Source organism: Apis mellifera, linkage group LG13, assembly GCF_003254395.2.
Source record: "Apis mellifera strain DH4 linkage group LG13, Amel_HAv3.1, whole genome shotgun sequence".
In the NCBI taxonomy this organism is placed as follows: Eukaryota; Metazoa; Arthropoda; class Insecta; order Hymenoptera; family Apidae; genus Apis; species Apis mellifera.
In genome coordinates, this window is record NC_037650.1 from 8883422 (window position 1) to 8902881 (window position 19460).

The window sequence follows — 19460 nt, forward strand, 5'->3', positions numbered from 1 at the left end:
ACGCTTTAATGGCGGCGTTCATTTAAACTTAAAGAGATTAAATAAGTAACCATCACTTCTCGTTATCTTCTAATATCTCTTTCCAAATATATCCACACATACTTCAACAGACGTAACCAGAGAGAGAGAGAGAGAAGAAAGAAGAGAGGGGAGAAGACAAACCCTTCCTAAAGGGTTGGTATTTCCGACATTATTTCCTTCCCTACGGGGTCGATATAATACAAAGTCGTTTCTTCGCTAGTTTCGAAGGGAAGAAGAAGAAGGCTGAAAGCGTTACCAGACGAATGAAACTTCTTGTCGAGAGGGAAAGGCGAAGAATCCATCGGGATGAAAGAGGGTAGGAACGATCGTCTCTGGAGATGCTCGAAGGTCAGAGGTGCTTTTTTTTTTCGCCGCAACCGAGTTAGAACTTCGATTTTCTCTTTCAAATTCTCTCTCATTCTCTCGAATCGTGTCTTTGAATTTTTAATACCAGCCAGCGGACGATAAGACGAGACTTGGGCTTACAAAAAGAATCTGTAATTTCGACCATATATATATATTTTGCCCATTCTTTCTTTGTATCATTTATTTCTCCTTTTATGTTCCAGAATCCCAAAGTGAAGCTTTGTGGGAGGAAGAAATTACGTTTGAATAGAATTGGTGAGTGTTTGAAACACGTTAAGAATGATTGATTATATATTGAATATTTATTTTGTCTTTGGATTACTTCCAATTTTAAACAAGTAAAAATGTTCTCCCATCAAAATTTCCAGTAGAAAATTTTTTATCTGCTTTTTAACAAAAAAAAAAATGGTTACCATGTAAAATTTACTAAGCTCTTCTCTAAACAAACATTAAGCGACATTAATCCCCCGACAACATCTCGTTGGAACAAGGGTTGGCTAGCAATTCGGGCCATTTCATCAAAGATGAATCGGGGATGATTTTCAGTTCGTTAAGCGACGCAGGGACAAAAGAGGAGACCAGCGTTATATTTCTGCTCGCCACGTTCTCGCCTCGATAACGCTATCCTCCAGGATCCCTTCCACAGCCCTTCCACGCTTTATCATTCGTTCCGTTTACTTGGATTTATTCCATAGATACTCCTTCGGTATCTCCTCGGGTTCATTATCAAACCTCGCCCTTCTTCTATCTCGCCTCGTTCCTTTGTCCCAAGGAGCGGAGATCCCGTGGCTCGATTTATGAAAACGAGCGATACAAGGGCGTGCACCGTGGTTATTTACCTCTGAGCGGAATTATAATGGCGAGTTCCAACCGCGGATATAAGTGTCTTGTGGTGAATAATTCTTCTTGGGGGGAGAGAAAAAAAAAAAAGAAAAGAAATTATCTTCTGATGTCCCTTTGCGTTGGTATGGATTAAAACAGAGAGACAGTTTTAAGCTGGAAATTAAATGACGTACGTTCAGGGAAGGAAAAATGTAGAAAATGGTGAGAAGATGGTAAGTTTGAAATCGAGGGGTGGTATTTTGATCGGTGTTCAGAGGGTTCAGGTATTGTTTGGCGAGTTATGATTAAGGGTTGATGAGATTAATGGAGATAGATTAGAGGTGATTTTCTTTGGAAAATTCTGATTAAATTCGTTCTTTATTTTGAGTTCAATTGATGGAAGAGGGAAGTCAGATGAAAGTTCGTGCCAATGAATGAAGATGAATCGCGAACTACAAAATAATATTCATCACGAGTGTCGTCACTTTATCGTTTAAAATCGTTTACAAAGGAAATTATAATCCATCTAGTAATAATGAAAGTAATTCAGATAAATAATTGATGGAGCAATCTGTTTTATATATATGTCGTAATAAATGCAATTTTCATAATCAATGGAATATTCTATTAATATTTTAAGACAAAATAAATATGATACCTATTCAATATTTTTAATAAACATTTAATACAGGAAAAAAAAGATTTGCAAAATAACAAAATTTATTTTCTCTCAACTATTCTCGTCTCCAAATCATATAATTTCAATATCAAAATTGTTTTAATAAACAATTGAACTCACAAGTCATCAGACTGTCAGACGATCATGGATCATAGTCATTCGATTTCTCTAACTTTGATCAATTTACAAAAACAAAAGAACCTATAAATATGTAAACTTCGATAGTTTCGATCTAAAACTAGACGCATAGTTTCCTTGGAATCGGAATACATGCCACGATTTCGACCGTTAAAACAATTACGCGTTCAAGTTTGTGATCTTGGGGGATAAGTTTCTGTTAAGGGGTTGCAAAAGGGGAAGCAATATGAAATTCTCCGGCCTCCGACTTGCGGATTTCCCTTTGTCCATGCCTGACAACCCGATCTTCCAAAGTTTTGACGCAAATTGCGCCATATTTCGAGTTTATACGCCGTGAACGAGGCTGTGAATAGTTGTTTCTTGTGGTGAGCACAACAGTTTCTAATTGCTTGGATCAGTTACGGTTTCCAGATTATCGTGTCGAGTGGACGTGGGATTAGGAAATCGAATGAAATGATCAGTTTATTTTTATTGCTTGGATCGATTTAACTTTCCATTTGTCTTTGTTTCAATCGTGCATATTGGATGATTTGTCAAAATTAGTTTTGACCGTGAATTTTAGATGTTCTAAATTATATTTTATGTAGGTATTTTTATATATAATTATTATTTAATGAATTCATAGTGCTTGATCATGAAACATATACTTTTTATTACATATAATTAGAAGTTATTATGCATCATAAAATCAAGCAAAAAAAAGAAAAATGTAAAATATTTCACGATATAATAGTTATTAAATATTCAATTCCTGTTGCTTATTTAAAATTGTATTTAACATATTATGCAAATCAAAATTGTAATAATGCATTATTGCAGTGATTCATTCTAATCTTTATAAAAATCATTGGTAAATGTAGAATTTATAATTTTTCTCATTCTGTCTCTTTTGCTCTCTTTTTTCTTTCTTTCGAGCTTTCGACGATCGACGAGTGTGTAAATAATATTCGATGGCAAATCCCTCTATGGGAAAAATAACTCGAAGAGCGTAAGAGGGAAAAGGCGATACCTAGGTGCCTCATCTGGCAAGCATGAATATTAATGATACTCTCTCGAAAACCTGTTCCCCGCCATGCAAGATTTTATTTCGTCTATCGTAAACCAGTTTACAATTCTTTATAGCCCGTGTAAATCTTACAAAAGCGAGAGAAACCATCAAGGTTTATTAAAATGGAAAGGAAAATTAGAATTTGCGAGTTCATCCATCGTAAAAGATTCGTGCAAAGGAATTTCATTTATCATAATTCTGACAAGACGAGTATATCCTTTTATCTCTCGTATAATTCTCACAAAGATGGAATAATTTTTTTTTCTTTTTTTTTTTTGTATTAATTTTTAGTAAAGTAAAAAGAAAGGGAAAATTAGAGTCATAAATTCTATACAAATGTAAAATATTCATACGAGGGAAATTTGTCGTAAATTAGTTCGTCGTATTTTATTATTTCATTTATAATTCTGTATTTGTAATTCTTATAAGAATGAAATAATTGTTCTTAAAAAAAAAAGAGAGAGAGAGAGAAGTGGAAAAAGGAATTAAAATCACACGCTTATCTACCGTAGAACATTCGTATAGACCGGATTTAGTCTTCATAAATCAAGTCAAAATTTTCTACATCTCGTATATTTATCAGTAAAAAAAACAAATATTTTGTACATCTTTTAGATAAAGTAGAGGAAAGAGGAGATTAAATTTACAAATTTATCTGTCTGAATTTTATATAATAACTGAATTCGTGCCTTTTTTTCTATAATTTTCATTAAAATAAAATAAATCATATTTCACAATTCTTATGAAAAAATGGAACCGAAGACAGAAAATTGAATCGCAAATAAAATAAAAAAGAAGGAGAGAGAAAAAATTTTAATGTGAAATAAAAAAATATCAATATTCGAACTCGAATAGAAATAACAATCTCTTTTAAACTTAGAGCGTAATATCGTAATCTCTATATCTTCAATACGATCATGTCATGTCAAAAGTTCGAGAAAAAGCGCCCTCATTGAGAAGAGTAATCGGAAAAAGTTAATGATGTTTAATCGGCCACGAATACAAATCGTCAATTTCTTAGCGAAGAATACCGGCACGTCTTCCATAACGACAAATAATGGTTGGCGATCGATCATGTCTGGTGCCGTGTTTTACAGGCCTTTTAAGCGATCACGATACGCGAAGAAGTCTAATGAACTCGACGATGCGGGCCTCCATCGCTCATTCTTTTTTCCCATTGAATTGGACCCGTTATAAAAATCTCTCGCCATCGTGCGGATTTATGCCTGTAAAATGAAACTTTTTCCCTAGATTCGGAGAGACGAACTTCGTGTCTGTCGGTAAAAACGTTATCAAATGACCGACCGATTTTTCCAATGCTTTTTAACGTCCAGTTACAGTGAGTTTATTTATTTATTTATTTATTTCTTGAGACGAAGATTATTTTTACGTTGAAATATTTGAATAAATTATTTTACTTTATGCAGATACATTTGATAATGAAGTGAAGATTTAATTGACCTAACCTATAACTTATAATTTTAATTTTTTTCACGAAGATTTTTAGAAATTTTCGAACCAGTGAATAATGTTTAAATAATTTGAAGTTAAATGATAGATTTTAATTCAATTATTTCAAGTTTGTTCTAAATTTCTGTATCTCGAATTTAGATATAAATTGGATTAGTAATTAATCTTGAGAGCAATTAGATAACAGGGCAATTGCGATCGATGAATTCTGCAATTCCGGCCGGACTTCCTTCCCTTTCCGGACTAGCCATTGAAATATTATCAGTATTAAGAAAGAGGATGGGAGCGTCCTAGATAGTCATAAATGTGATGCGACATGACTGATGAGTTCCATGCCTTTTATCGCATCTTGATTCTCAGTTTTCTTCGAGTTTATAGTCATTAGATTGACGTCTTATTCATTGGATTCGCGTGAGAACGGGCAATTATTTTAACGCAAGAATAAAATTCTTTTTTCCTATCTGTCGCGTAAGCAGTTTTATTCGAAAATTATTTATTTCGAAGATATTTAAATTTTCGAGGATAATTCATTTTTTAAAAGGATGAAATGATTTTGTCAAATTTATATACACAAATAAATTTTTAATATTTGATTATAGAATATTATAGTTTTTTTAAACAGAAGATTGGAAAATACAATCCACTGCCACTTTAATTGGAGTTTTATTCGAAAATTATTTATTTCGAAGATATTTAAATTTTCAAGGATAATTCATTTTTTTAAAGGATGAAATGATTTTATCAAATTTATATACACAAATAAATTTTTAATATTTGATTATAGAATATTATAGTTTTTTTAAACAGAAGATTGGAAAATACAATCCACTGCCACTTTAATTGGAAAAAATTTTGCGGAGAAAAGAAGGAATAGTTGGGAGAGGAAGCAAGCGTGCTTTTTCGTTTATGGAAAAAAAGCAGTTCCATTCAATGCACCTCTCGATTTTTATTCCAACGTTGCAACGTTATCGTAGAATTACACGTTAATGAACTTTTGTTATTTTTATGCAACGCATCCATTTTCTTTTATTCACTATTTCCAGAAACCAGAAACTTTTTACGTAATGTAAAAAAGAAGTTGCTCTCTATTAATTAATCGTTATAATTAAAACTTTATATGTTCAGAATATAAAAAGGTGATTACTCTTCTAATTTAATTTATAAACGAAATTATATCAGGGAATTAAGTGAAAAATAATAGATCATTTTTTTTACACACTTATTATAATAATTTACTATTAATAATTTTAGTATTATAGTTTCTCTATATTTTTAATGTTAATTCAATTTTATAATAAATTATCAAATTTTCCTGAATATTTGATTTCCAAAATATTATGAATTTATTTAATGTTTATAAAAATAAGCAATTTAAAAAACAATAGAAAAAAAATAAATCTATTTGTTATATAAATATTCATAAAATTCTGATTAAACGAGTATCGATAAATTCAATTTGTTTGTTATTCGAAATCATTTTTTACCAACAATTGCAACATCAACATCGTACAATTACGATATGTTTACACATTATTTAAAATAAATAATAATAATAATAATAGTTGCAAAAAACCTAAAATTGTCGCTCGATTTTCAACTGACACGAATATCAGGGGCTCCAGCACAGCGTCTCCAGACCTTTAATTACATCCCTCCGACATTACTTGGTCTTTCTTCGTGCCCTATGCGTACCCTTTCGAATTAAACGCTCCACCCCCGAGCCCATTAGCGTCCGTGGAGTTAATTAAGCACAGCGATAAATTGCCATTCGACCATTCAGCCCGATAAATCCACTTACCAGTAACTTTACTTTCGATTCGACACGTCTATTGACCTGGTGCAAGGAAACATCGATTCTCATTATTTAATAAAGCACGATGTAACGGGAATGACGTGCGATGTTGCAACTATGAACGGGTTTCTCTTTCCGTAACTAGACGTGACGCAGGCGAATTAACGGCATGTAATTACGAAAATATATCCGAGGTTAATAATTAACGCGCATTAATAATCGATTGGTATTAATTAAAGAGTCGATTGACGTATCCTTTGTGCAAATTGAACAGTCGTTCGACAATTGAATTCACTCGAATAAAGCGATGTTTATTGGAGTTTGCGTTTCTTTTTTTTTTTTTTAATAAAATTTTAACAATTAAAAATAAAATTATTCAGCGAATGAAAAAATGGTTGGAAGATATTCAAAACGCGTAGAAAATGAATGGAAGAGGATTAGAATGAAATATGAAACATAACCTACAAATTGTGAAATTTTATATATATATATTTTCTTCACTACTTTAAAATGAAAATACAATTTTCTTTCATATATGAAAATCATTAAAGAAGTTAAATTAAAAATACAGATTTCTTTTTATATCGATTACCAGAAATTGATTATAATAATATAATAATAAAATATTAATCTTTTCTTCATTATATTAAAACCATTGTCGAAGATGAACCTAACCTAAAAATAATTCAAATTAATAAAAATAATGCTACTAGTAGAAGCAATTGTAAAATATCTCTTTTAAGATAAAATTTAAAACATGGATCTATTTTATAGTCGAAATTCTCTTCGATCAATACAAATTTTTCACATGGCGGCCAAAAATAAAATTCTATAAATTCTGACGGGATACAAAAGCCCCCCGAACCATATGCAACCGGCGTGTTCACGAACAGTTTCACAATGAACTCTTGCCGGTTTGTGGCCGTAGTTTTCATTATTTGCCACGTAAAAAACGTGGGAAGGAAGGATAGGATTGAAAGTTGGTGCTCGGTTCGAAATATTAATCTTCTCACCTCGCTTTGCCTCGCTCTCTATTCATTTGCGTGTCGGTGATTGCAGAAAAAATTGCGTCTAAATAATGCACCTCTCACTCTACGCGAAATTCATACGGAATTCCCATCTTTCTTCCTTTATCCCTCTTGTCTTTCTCCTTTTTCTTTTGACAAAACGAAACGTGCGGTTGACACGATTGGATTAAAAAAAGCTGAATTGTTAGTTTTCCATTTCGCAGAAACGAAATCGAAAAAAAAAAACAAAGGAGAGAAAAATATATACTTCTGATACTCTTTGCTAATTATCTTTTAATTTCTCTTCGATCGATAAATCCAATTCCAACAATTTAAAGTACAAATTCGAACGATGGATCTAAATTTATTAACATTTCATTTGCAATCATTTTGATTGCTTTCTGATTCTGATTCTTCATTTCTCCAATTATTGAGATTCTTTCGACAAAATTAACATTCGATCCTGTTCCAGAAGCTGTAACATTTATTTCAATTCAAGCATTCTAAATCTAATAATTCTAAATTTCTCTCAAAAATTTAATTTGTCGAGAGAGTGAAATAAATCGGGCGAAACGGCGTTTCGAGAAGCGATTGGGAAATTTATGTCGTCCAGTTTTTGAAGTTGCACGTGTCGGAGAAGATTCGTGGCGAAATTAAGTTTGTAGGTCGATCGATCGGCCGGAAGAGGGAACGACATTCTGCCGGATGCTCTTGGCCCATTTCGCGCGCATTTGTTCTACGAGGTCCCGGCCTGTCTCTACCCGAATTGCGTTCTAAATAATGCATCATTCGTCGGAACGTTTGGCCGGCATGAAATATGATGGGTATAAAAGTGATGTAAGGGCCAGGGCCTCGTTCGATCGTTGCTTCCAGGAGAGCGCGAGGCGAGAGAGATTCAGAGTTTTTCAAGGAGGAAAGAAGAAAAATGAAATTCGAGCCCCCGCCGAATTTCTGGCAAATTCACTTGCCGGGAGCGACCGAAAATAGACGACTACGATGGAATTTGTCGCCATACAGTATCGTAGATTTCTTTTTAAATAAATTTTGATAAAATTTAATTGCAGGAGAATTATTTTATTATCTTTTTTTTTTTAAATCTTTTTAAAATACAGATGGCATTTCTTTTTATATCGATTACTAAAAATCGATTATAATAATATAATAATAAAATACTAATCCTTTCTTCTCTTAATTATATTAAAATCATTGTCGAAGATGAACCTAACCTAAAAATAATTCAAATTAATAAAAATAATGCTACTAATAGAACTAATAATTGTAAGATATTATAGGTTAGGTTGAATTTGATTTGGATTATTTTTGTATGGTCGATGATGATGTTGTTGAAAATTTTTGAAAATTTTGAGAAACGGAAATAAATGTGTTTGTCGTGGATCGTGGAAATTTTTTTTCTTTTCAAAATTCTAAATTTTTAAATTGATTTTAGAGCGTAACAGAAATGTTTACTTCGCGATAAATAAAAAAATTGACACTTCGATACCTTAATATTGTAATATCGAATGTCGATGAAGGTAAGCATCATCAATCATTCGGTTTCATACTCGATTCCATCGTTTTTCAAATGAATAAAAATCACGAGCAATCGATTTATTCTTGAGAAACGTTTGCACTGTTTCTCTTTCATAAAAGGAAAGTTCAATCAATCAAACCTGTACCTGCAATCAATTAAAATACCGTGGTTTGATCGCGAATATTTCTCCATTCGATCATAGGAAAATTTCTTTAGGTGATTTAGAAGAACTCGATGTTCAAATTTTCTATTTTAATATTTTATCACAAAAATTATTATTATTACACAAAGTGTTACTATATATTCGTGGAATACTTAATTCCAGAGAATTCAAAACGAATGTAAAAACACAAGAACATAGATTGAAACTTGCTTTAATAAGTTAAAAGTAGTTGAAATATACATTAAACGAGAGAAGAGACGAAATGACATGGTGCGCCGCACTGTGGCGCGACAGTGAAACAAAGATAAAACTGTCTCACTCTTCTCTCCGTCTCGCTTCGTCCAATGCAAAACTTCACTTAAGTTTGCTTAATAACTCAATATAACAAATCTGAAGCGACATTTTTATATACCTGTTTTCGTATTTGTTTCTTTATTCTTCATTCTTATATCATTTTTTAAACAGACTATAAATTAAATTATAAATAACACTGAAATTTTTTATTGCAACGAAGAAAAAAAATAATGTATTTCAGATTGGTATTTAATTTCTTGCCTTGCATAAATGCGTCGACGAAACAGCGAAACTTCTCTCTGGATTAAATCAAGAATCTGATTTCATAATGATTTAATCTCTCGTATCCATTAATTTCTTCCTGTCTTCTGTTAATTAACAAATCGTTAAAGAGCAGCAGAGATTCCTTTATAGATTATAGAAAAGAGATTTCTTTTTGTCTAAAAACGAGAGAGAGAGAAAGAGAAAGAGAGAGAGAGAGGATTCCAGTACAGCACAGCGTTTATTTAATCGTCGTTTGAGATTCCCGCTTTCTTTTTTCTTATGGTCCGGTGAACTTTGCACAATTATCCGGACGCGTCCTCCTCTCTTTCTTTCTCCCGTTCCTCGAGATTGGGCCGCGTTCTTTGCGAGGGCGAGATCTGCGCGAGGAAAAGCGAGTTTCAAGGCGAATTCTCAAGATTCTTGAAACGATACGACGATATTTAACGCGTTCAACAGACAAATTCGCAGCGAGTGAGAATTCATTCTGTGATAAAAGAAAGATCGCGTTACTGTAGAGAGAGAAAGAGAGAGAGAGAGAGAGAGAGAGAGAGAGTGTCCCGATAAAGAGAAGCGTGAACCGATAGCTTAGAGAACATAGATAGAAAATTGAATTTAATTTCTTTATGGCTGAGCGAATTTCAAATCAAAGAAGAAAAATCTCTCCTCCTTGAAGAGAACTTTGGCTAGTTGGAACCAGACGAAAGAAAAATCTTACAAAATTCTTTAAAATAATTATTATTATAATCTTGTTTGAATTAAAACATCGAAAGTATTTCGACCTCTTACAAAATTCTTTAAAATAATTATAATCTTATATTATAATCTTGTTCAAATTAAAACATAATAATTATAATCTTTAAAATAATTATAATCTTATATTATAATCTTGTTCAAATTAAAACATAGTATTTCGATCTCTTACAAAATTCTTTAAAATAATTATTATCATAATCTTGTTCGAATTAAAACATCGAAAGTATTTCGATCTCTTACAAAATTCTTTAAAATAATTATTATTATAATTTTCTTCAAATTAAAACATCGAAAGCTCTTCGATCTCAATTCCTTCATCGAGAGATGATTTAATACAACTGTTGGCAAAATCTATCACACGGATAGATAAAAGCGGAGGATAAAACGAAGGAGAAAAGGTCGATGGAAATTCTCTAAAAATCGAAATCCGGAGGAAATGCGTCCCGACATCAATCGACTCGTTCGATATTGTTTAAAACAAATGATCGACGACAAGCGATCGGTGAAAACGCGTTACGAAATATAGGATTCGTCACGGGACGCCGGCCCATCGATACAGACGCGTCGTCCATACCCTCTATCATAGCCACCACCACGCCAACTCTGAATATCGCTTGTCGATACGTGTACACATCGATATCGTTGAAAATATCCGAGAGTATCGTCGATGTCAACGAGCCAAGTAAAGGAAGCGAGGCGTCATCCTTCCAAGATTTATGGCAGCCTGTGTGTACGTACGTGTGTATATACACGCATATCCTCCTTCACCTCCCCTCCTAGACGATTGCACACATCGGGATAGATGGTTTTAGCTGCGCCAACTTTACCGAGCCGAGTAACAGAGCCTCTTAAATCACTGTCATAATTGAGGGTGGATGCAAGAACAATAGAAGACAGATGACTGAGAATAAGCGTTCGTTTAGGAGGGAACAAAAGAGCCGGGACGGAGATGAAGATGCGGCGGAGTCTTATCCGGAGGGGGAGGGAGAGGGAGAGAGTATTAAGGGTGTTAGGATCGGATTTAATTCGATCGTTTTTGTTCTTGCCCTATGAATCGTGGTAACATCATGGTTGTTTGGTTAAAGAATTGGACGGATCTATGGTGTTTAATTCTTTTATCCTTTATATGGAAACACGTTTGGTTAATTATTTGTTTCTTTTGGAACTGATTGTACATTTAATTTTTTTTTTTTTTATAAAATAAAAGTAAAGAATATAAGTATAAATTTTATTCAAGAGAATGAGAGATAGCGTTCATTTTCTTTTTGAATCTTTTTGAATCCTTGCTTTTATTCTATGAATCGTTATATGAACGACAGAATTGGATCTACAGAGACTATGTTTAATTCTTTCATTCTCTATATGGAACACGGTATTTTGATTAATTATTTATTTCTTTTCTGTGGAACTGGTTATACATTCAATTTTTTTTTATTTTTAGAAAATAAAAATAAAGAATATTCGTATAAATTTTATTCCTCATTCAAGAGAATGAGAGATCGCGTGTATTTTCTTTTTGAATCGCCTTGTTCTTACTCTATGAATCGTTCTTTGATGAACGAATGACAGAATTGGATCTACAAAGATTATGATGTTTCATTCTTTCATTCTCTATATAAACTCTATATAAACAGGGTATTTTGATTAATTATTTTTTTCTTTCCTGTGGAACTGATTGTACATTCTATCTTTTTTTTTTTATTTTTACAAAATAAAAGTAAAAAATATTATCGTATAAATTTTGTTCTTCGTGCAAAAAAATGATAAATAGCGTCCATTTTCTTTTTAATTCGCCTTGCATCGTTATTTGATGAAGAAATGACAGAATTGGATCTATAGAAGCTATGGTGTTTAATTTTTTCATTCTCTATATGAAAACATAATACTTTGGTTAATTATATTTCTTTTTTGACTGGCTATATATTCTATTTTTTTTTATAATAAAAATATAAAATAAAAATAAAAAATATTCGTATAAATTTTGTTCTTCCTTCAAGAGAATGAGAGATAACATTCATTTTTTTTTTGAATCGCCTTGTTTTTACTCTATGAATCGTTATTTGATGAACGAATGACAGAATTGGATCTACAGAGACTATGTTTAATTTTCATTTTCTATATGGAAACACTATATGGTATTTTGATTAATTATTTGTTTCTTTTCTGTGGAACTGGTTATACATTCTATCTTTTTTTTTTTTTTACAAAATAAAAGTAAAGAATATAAATATAAATTTTGTTTCTCGTTCAAGAGAATGAGAGATCGTGTTCATTTTCTTTTTGAATCGCCTTGTTCTTACTCTATGAATCGTTCTTTGATGAATGAATGACAGAATTGGATTTACAAAGGTTATAATGTTTAATTCTTTCATTCTCTATATAAATTTTATATAAACACGATATTTTGATTAATTATTGATTTCTTTTCTGTGGAACTGATTCACATTCTATCTTTTTTTTTTGTTTTTTACAAAATAGAAGTAAAAAATATTCGTATAAATTTTGTTCTTCATTCAAGAAAATGATAGATAGCGTCCATTTTCTTTTTAATTTGCCTTGAATCGTTATTTGATGAAGAAATAACAGAATTGGATCTACAGAAACTATGGTGTTTCATTCTCTATATGAAAACATAGTACTTTAGTTAATTATATTTTTTTTCTGAAACTGGTTGTACATTCAATATTTTTTTATTTTTAAAATAAAAGTAAAGAATATTCTTATAAATTTTATTCCTCGTTCAAGAGAATGAAAGATCACGTGCATTTTCTTTTTGAATCGCCTTGTAGAAAAGAGGAATTCGTTTGTCAGTTAGTAGAAATCGATAAATGATGTCATTGCTTAATGTTATGAAAGATATCTTGTCTATCTTAATCAATTATTTATACGACAGTAATTCTAGTTGCGGAATGTGATGTTGTTTCTCTGAAATCCTGTTACGGTAGCGCCAATAATAATAATAATAATCCTCCTGTGTATACACTGTATATTTATTGCCTGTATATATATATGTACGAAACAAAATTTACAATATTGATCGATAATCACTTTCTGATAATCATTTGTCAATGATACTATCTTCTTTCCAACGATTGTTTTTCCAAATATTATTACTTATAATCTGTTCAAATCTTTTACACTTTGTTAAACATTTTCGTCACTTAACTCAAGTATAAATATATTATTCGAAATTTTTTCCAACCTACAAACGTTTCTACTCATTAAAATTCCATATTTATAAACTCATAATCAATAAAAGTTGCTCTATTTCTCTTCGCTCGAGCCTTAAATCTAAAAAACTTTCATAGAATTGTAGTCGAACTCGCTTCGAAATTGGCAAACAGAGAGAAGCTGGAAACCTGGATGACCGGTCGATTCGATGTCTTCGATGGGGAAAGAAACTTTTCCTTTTTCTTCGAAATCGAACGGTAGAGCGCTACTTTTCCTTTCCAAGATTACGTTTAATCAGAATTAAGAACATACTTGTGGGGCATCGATAACTCGAATGGTCGATGATCTTCGCCTCATTTGTCCGATTTGAGGGAGTTTAATCTCGAGAAGAATCTCTCCTCAACGACTTATTCTTCTCCACCTGACCTTAAATCCTTAGTCGGCCAATCTTCTCGATTTTAATCTCCATCTATTTTTCTATAGTTCCTGAAATTTAATTTTTCTTTCTACAGTAATAAAGATATAATTTTTTACTTACTTATTATAATTTATTTGCCACACTTCGATATACATCTCGCCCATCTTATAATTAGAATGCACATATAAATACATATAAAAATTATTTATTTGTTAAATATTCTTATCAATACTTTCATTTTTGAATATTTTTAAATTATCGATAAATGCATAAAAATTCTCAGTTTGCTTACATAACACAGCATGAAAGAATATTCCCGTCGGATATTATTTTCACGCGGATCGATTAGAAAAATCGTCCCATTTCGATTCTTGCGGCGCTTCGATGCCGATAACTCATGACTCTTAACCGACGAATTTCCCATAGGTGGGCCGTGTATTTATGATATCGAAAACTATATGGAAGAAGAAAGCATTTGTTGGAACGCCAATACAATACCGCAGTAATGAAACAGGGAATCGTTTTGTACGCGCGGCATGCAAGCCGCATACCTAGCCATCGTTCGGCTTGTTGCAATTTTTCTCTATCTGTTGATTCGCTGGTTTTCACGTTTTCCTCTCCCCCCTTTCCCCTTGAACTTACGCCTCCAAGCTTTGATCTCGTATTTTTCTCGTGTTCCATTATCGATCAATTCTTTTTTTCCTTTTTTTTCTTTTTGTGTTGTCTTCGTGAATCGCAATTTGGAGGTTAGGTTATGAGCTATTTCAAGTTATCTTTGCTCTGACTTTTATTATACTTGAAACTCGTTATAATGAAATAAAAAAGCATCGATACACGAATAATCATTTGTTTATATACTTACTGGATACATTATCAGAGCGTGTCGTATTGTTTTTCCTTTTTTTTTTTCGAGAAAGAACAACACTTTCCTCCTCTTCTTTCCATCAAAGTTTGTCGTGGAAGGGAAGTTGGAATTACTTTTAGGAGACTGGACTGGACGTCCTGAGATAAATTACCTGCAGCCTTTTCGACTCAACAGGTGGAACTCTCGCGAAGGTTCACGGTTTAATTCCAAGAGGAACGCGAGAGGATCCTTGTCCATTTTTGTCCATTGGGAAAGATAGGCGGATCGAAGGACCGCAGAAAGGTCTTCGAGTTTCGAGCAAAGGCCATTCCGCGGGTGTTGCATTTCTCTTGGACGAGAACAGGTTTGCATATTTTGCCCGTCATACTTTTCATACTATTTTCATAACGAGTTTTCGCCCGTTTTGTCTTTCGACTTCGACTTGTGTTTCGGGAACGTGGCTGCCTATTACGTGTTCGTTTATTTTTATTTCATCTATTTCTCGCGTGTTTCTGCCGGATTTATTCTCGTTTCGAGAAGAAATTTCTTACACAATCCTATTTAAACTTGCACGTTTTTCAGAAATCATAATTATATAAAATAATTAATTATTCATACATTCACTGTACTATGAAACTTTTCATTATATAAAATAGAAATTAGAATTACATCAAAAACATGCAGCAATTAATTGTTTCGCAAATTGCTCATCGATTCAATTTCAAATTCCTCGAACTCACGCCATCATAAAATCTCTCTTCATTTTCAAATATATAAATAAACTCGTAATAAAAGTTACAAATTACAATCAAAAAAAAAAAAAAAGAACTTAATCTTAAAAAATTACTTACTCATAAATTGAATCTCGAATTCCTCCAACTCACTGCACCATAAAATCGTCATATCCTCAAAAATCTTTCTGAAAATTTGAACGATCCGTCTCTGTCTCGGCCGAATCGACTCAAAATCCCTCTCACCCCCTCTTATTGGATTCCAAGCAGCTGTTCGCGTCTCGTTTGTCACGATAAACATATCCGTCGCGTAAAGGCCATCGAGAGAGCCTCTCCTTCTACCGACCTTCTTCTCCTTCTCCTCACTCTCTCCTACTTGGGGTCCCCCGTGGCACACAGGTGTACTGGACGGCGTTCCTCGGCCTCCATACGCTTTCAGTTAACGCCTGGTCGTCGCTAGGTATGCTCTCGGATCCCTCGTGGATACCGCCAGTTTGCCTGCGATCCGTTCTACCTGGCTTCGTGACCTGGCTTCGCCTCGATCATCTCGATCATCCTCGCGTCGATATCCCTTTTTCTTTCTTTCTTTCTTTCTTTCTTTCTTTCTCTCTTTTTCCTTTTTCTTCTCTCAGTGGAACTCGGTGGTTTTGTGAGTGATTGGAGGAGGAGGAAGAGAAGGAACGTGGGAGAAACTTTTATGTTTATTTATGAAGCTAAGTGGGTGGCTGCCTCGTGGGAGTTTGACTCATCGGTGTATTCTTTTTTTGGATCACCCGGTAAGTAGGGCGTTCAGTTTTGGAATTTGATTAACAACAGGATTGGAGGATGGGATGGGAAGAGATTTTGGATATTAATTTTGATCTTTTTACGGTGGATAAAGAATACTTTTTTGTTGATTCGTTTGACGATGTTTGGACCTGTTGATTTTTTTTTTCTTAGTATTTATAAAGGTGTGAATATGTTTAGATTAGATTTTTAGTGAATTCGTGTCTAATCCATTAGAGGTGTAGTACAGACTCGTTTAATTTTTAAATTTTGGATATTAATTTTGATCTTTTTATGGTGGATAAAGAATACTTTTTTGTTGATTCGTTTGACGATGTTTGGACCTGTTGATTTTTTTTTTCTTAGTATTTATAAAGGTGTGAATATGTTTAGATTAGATTTTTAGTGAATTTGTGTCTAATCCATTAGAGGTGTAGTACAGACTCGTTTAATTTTTGAATTTTGGATATTAAATTTGATCTTTTTACGGTGGATAAAGAATACTTTTTTGTTGATTCGTTTGACGATGTTTGGACCTGTTGATTTTTTTTTTTCTTAGTATTTATAGAGGCGTGTGGATATATTTAGATTAGATTTTTAGTGAATTCGTGTCTAATCTAATTAGACGTAGTTAGGTAATTAATAGAGACTCGTTTAATTTTTGAATTTTTCAAGTTTTTGGATTCGTAAAAGTTCGATAATGTTTGGATCAGACCTGTTGATTCTTTCTCGAGTCGAGAGATTTAGAATTCAATCAGACTTGTTTGAAATTCTGAACAAAAATCTGTGATTTTTGAAACTTTTTTGGATTATAATAAAATTAAAAAATATTCAATTATTCTACGGAACATTTAAAGATACTTATGTTAATTGAAGTAAATATGAATGATTCATCGTTTTCTTTTCGTTATATCTCAAGTATTTTAACCAAGCAGACATTAAAACGAATAATGTGAGAGCTTGCAACAATTTCTCGCTCCGAACGGATGACGATTTATCTTTCACGTGAAACTTTCGTGACTTTAATGAACCACTCGACTCAATGACACGATTCGAATCAATATTTCCACCCGCTTATCGCGTCCACTGTTTAACCATTAACTTCACGCGATTTCTCGAACCGCGTTGTTTTAATCGATGTTGGTGATTAATGGTTTTTCATCGATCCTCGATTTTTCGCGCGATGAATCGAGGAATGCACAAATTTAATGCATATTACGATCGTTTATTAAAATTAAATATCGAAATTAAGTTAATTCGCATTATATGAATCATTCTTGATATTATTCTTTTATCAAAAGATTTTTTTTAAGTTTAAATAAAATTTAAACTTTTATTTTCTATTTAATTTTTAAATCGTTTAAAAATTCCAAAATCTTAACAGATCTTATAATTAAAAAGAAAAAATAAGAAAAATTGATCAGAAGGAATTGTATCTTTCTATAAACAAGATAATTAAATAATCAGGTATTCTGTATTATTTCTTCATTTTAACTTTCACGGTCGTTGTCGCTTTTCGCTCCAATTAATCTCTTCTCTTTTAAACCGATTAATAAAGTGTAAAAATTCACACCAAATGATCTATTCATGTGTGCATCATGGCTTTCTCATGTGTAATTAAACGTGTTATGAATACACATATGTTCACATAACGATTCTTATACTATCTTTTCTTTTCTTTTCTTTTCTTTTTTTTTCATCTAATTAAATTTACTTCACTTGTTGATTAAATTCGTGAAATTGTCACATCTTGAATCTATATTTATTCTACGTTCATAAAATTACGATTATACGATTAAATAAGTCTCCAATATTTAATAATAAAAATTATAAATTTTTTTCCATGACGTCAAATATTTTTGTTGCGAGAAATTTATAAAAATTTACTTTTCAATTGTCATCGGATATATAATCTGACAGAGATTGTTAATCGCCAGTTCTTTCATTTAATAATTTTATCTGGTAAATATAATAGGTAATAAATTCAAAATAAAAATTATAAGAAAGAAAAAAGGATCTACTAATTTACAACTTTCATCCATATGTTAATCCATGTTAATACCATCGAGAATATTATCGTCGTAAAAGTGTCATTTCTCTACGTGTAAATTCTATTTAATCATTTTTCAACGTATCTGATGGCATTGCTCGGCGAAAAGAATCTTGTTTATTCAGATAAAGTCGTCTAGCCAAAGAGACTTTCAAGTTGGAATAAGTATTGAAACAAGTTTATGAAAAAATGATAAGACACGTTTAGCCATTAGTCTGCTACATTCGTTAAAGGGTTATCGTGACGACTGTCACTTTCTTTGCGGTTTGAACTAGTTTCAATTCAGAAAAAGACACGTTAAAATTCAACGCGGTGCAATAGAACGTCACACATGCGGCAATTCACCTTTTCTGCTCTCTCGCGAATAATTTATTTCAATTAAAAAAAATTATTTCTTCCACGTTTTTAAAATAATGACAAAATTTTTAAAAATAGTTCATCTTTAAATTGCGATTCTCCATCTTTATCTTTCGGATCGAAAGTTGTATTAAGTTTATTCTTCTACGCCACAATATAGAAACAGAAGCAAACAAATTCCTCCCATACCGAACTCCCACGCTCGATTCTTTTCGTTCCATTCGTTCACAGATCGTGTAGATGCATTAAAAAAAAAAAAAAAAAAAAAATCAGTCAACAAGATCAAACAAACGAGATCAGAATTTTAATTCAAAAGTTTCGACTTACCCTCCGCTCACACGTAATATAATACAAAAATCTTCTTCTTCTTCTTAATTGATCGATCAGTTTCTATCCGAAATTTTAAGTAATATTATTATGCAGATAAATTTATAAAAATATCCAAATAAAATTGACTTCACTTTTAAATTTTATATCTTTTCAATATCTTTAAAAAATTTTTCACAAATTCCAATGGATTTCCATTTCCAAATGGATCACATTTATTTTATATTTCACAATTCTTCTTGTGAAATTCTAAGTAATATTATTATGCATATAAATTTATATAAGTGTCCAGATAGTATCCCTTTAAAATTTAAAATTCACTTTCCAATCTTTAAAAAATTTTCCACAATCCAAATGGATCACATTTATTCTATATTTCACAATTCTTCTTGTGAAATTCTAAGTAATATTATTATCCAGATACAGAAATTTATATAAGTATCTCTTTA

General features: G+C 32.1%; 1 protein-coding gene across 6 annotated transcripts in view; it reads left to right on the forward strand.

Moving 5' to 3' along the window:
• Positions 1-19460, forward strand: part of LOC410470 (putative polypeptide N-acetylgalactosaminyltransferase 9) — a 322421-nt gene that overhangs the window by 100897 nt on the left and 202064 nt on the right. For 3 of the 6 annotated variants that reach the window (XM_006565071.3, XM_006565066.3, XM_006565069.3), the window contains exon 2: positions 591-642. The exons of 2 other annotated variants lie outside the window; for them this stretch is intronic. The gene's annotated coding sequence lies outside the window, so the exon portion shown is untranslated. Of the gene's footprint in view, positions 1-590; positions 643-15682; positions 16289-19460 lie in introns of those variants that run through there. One more of the 6 variants, XM_006565067.3, reaches the window with a different exon arrangement.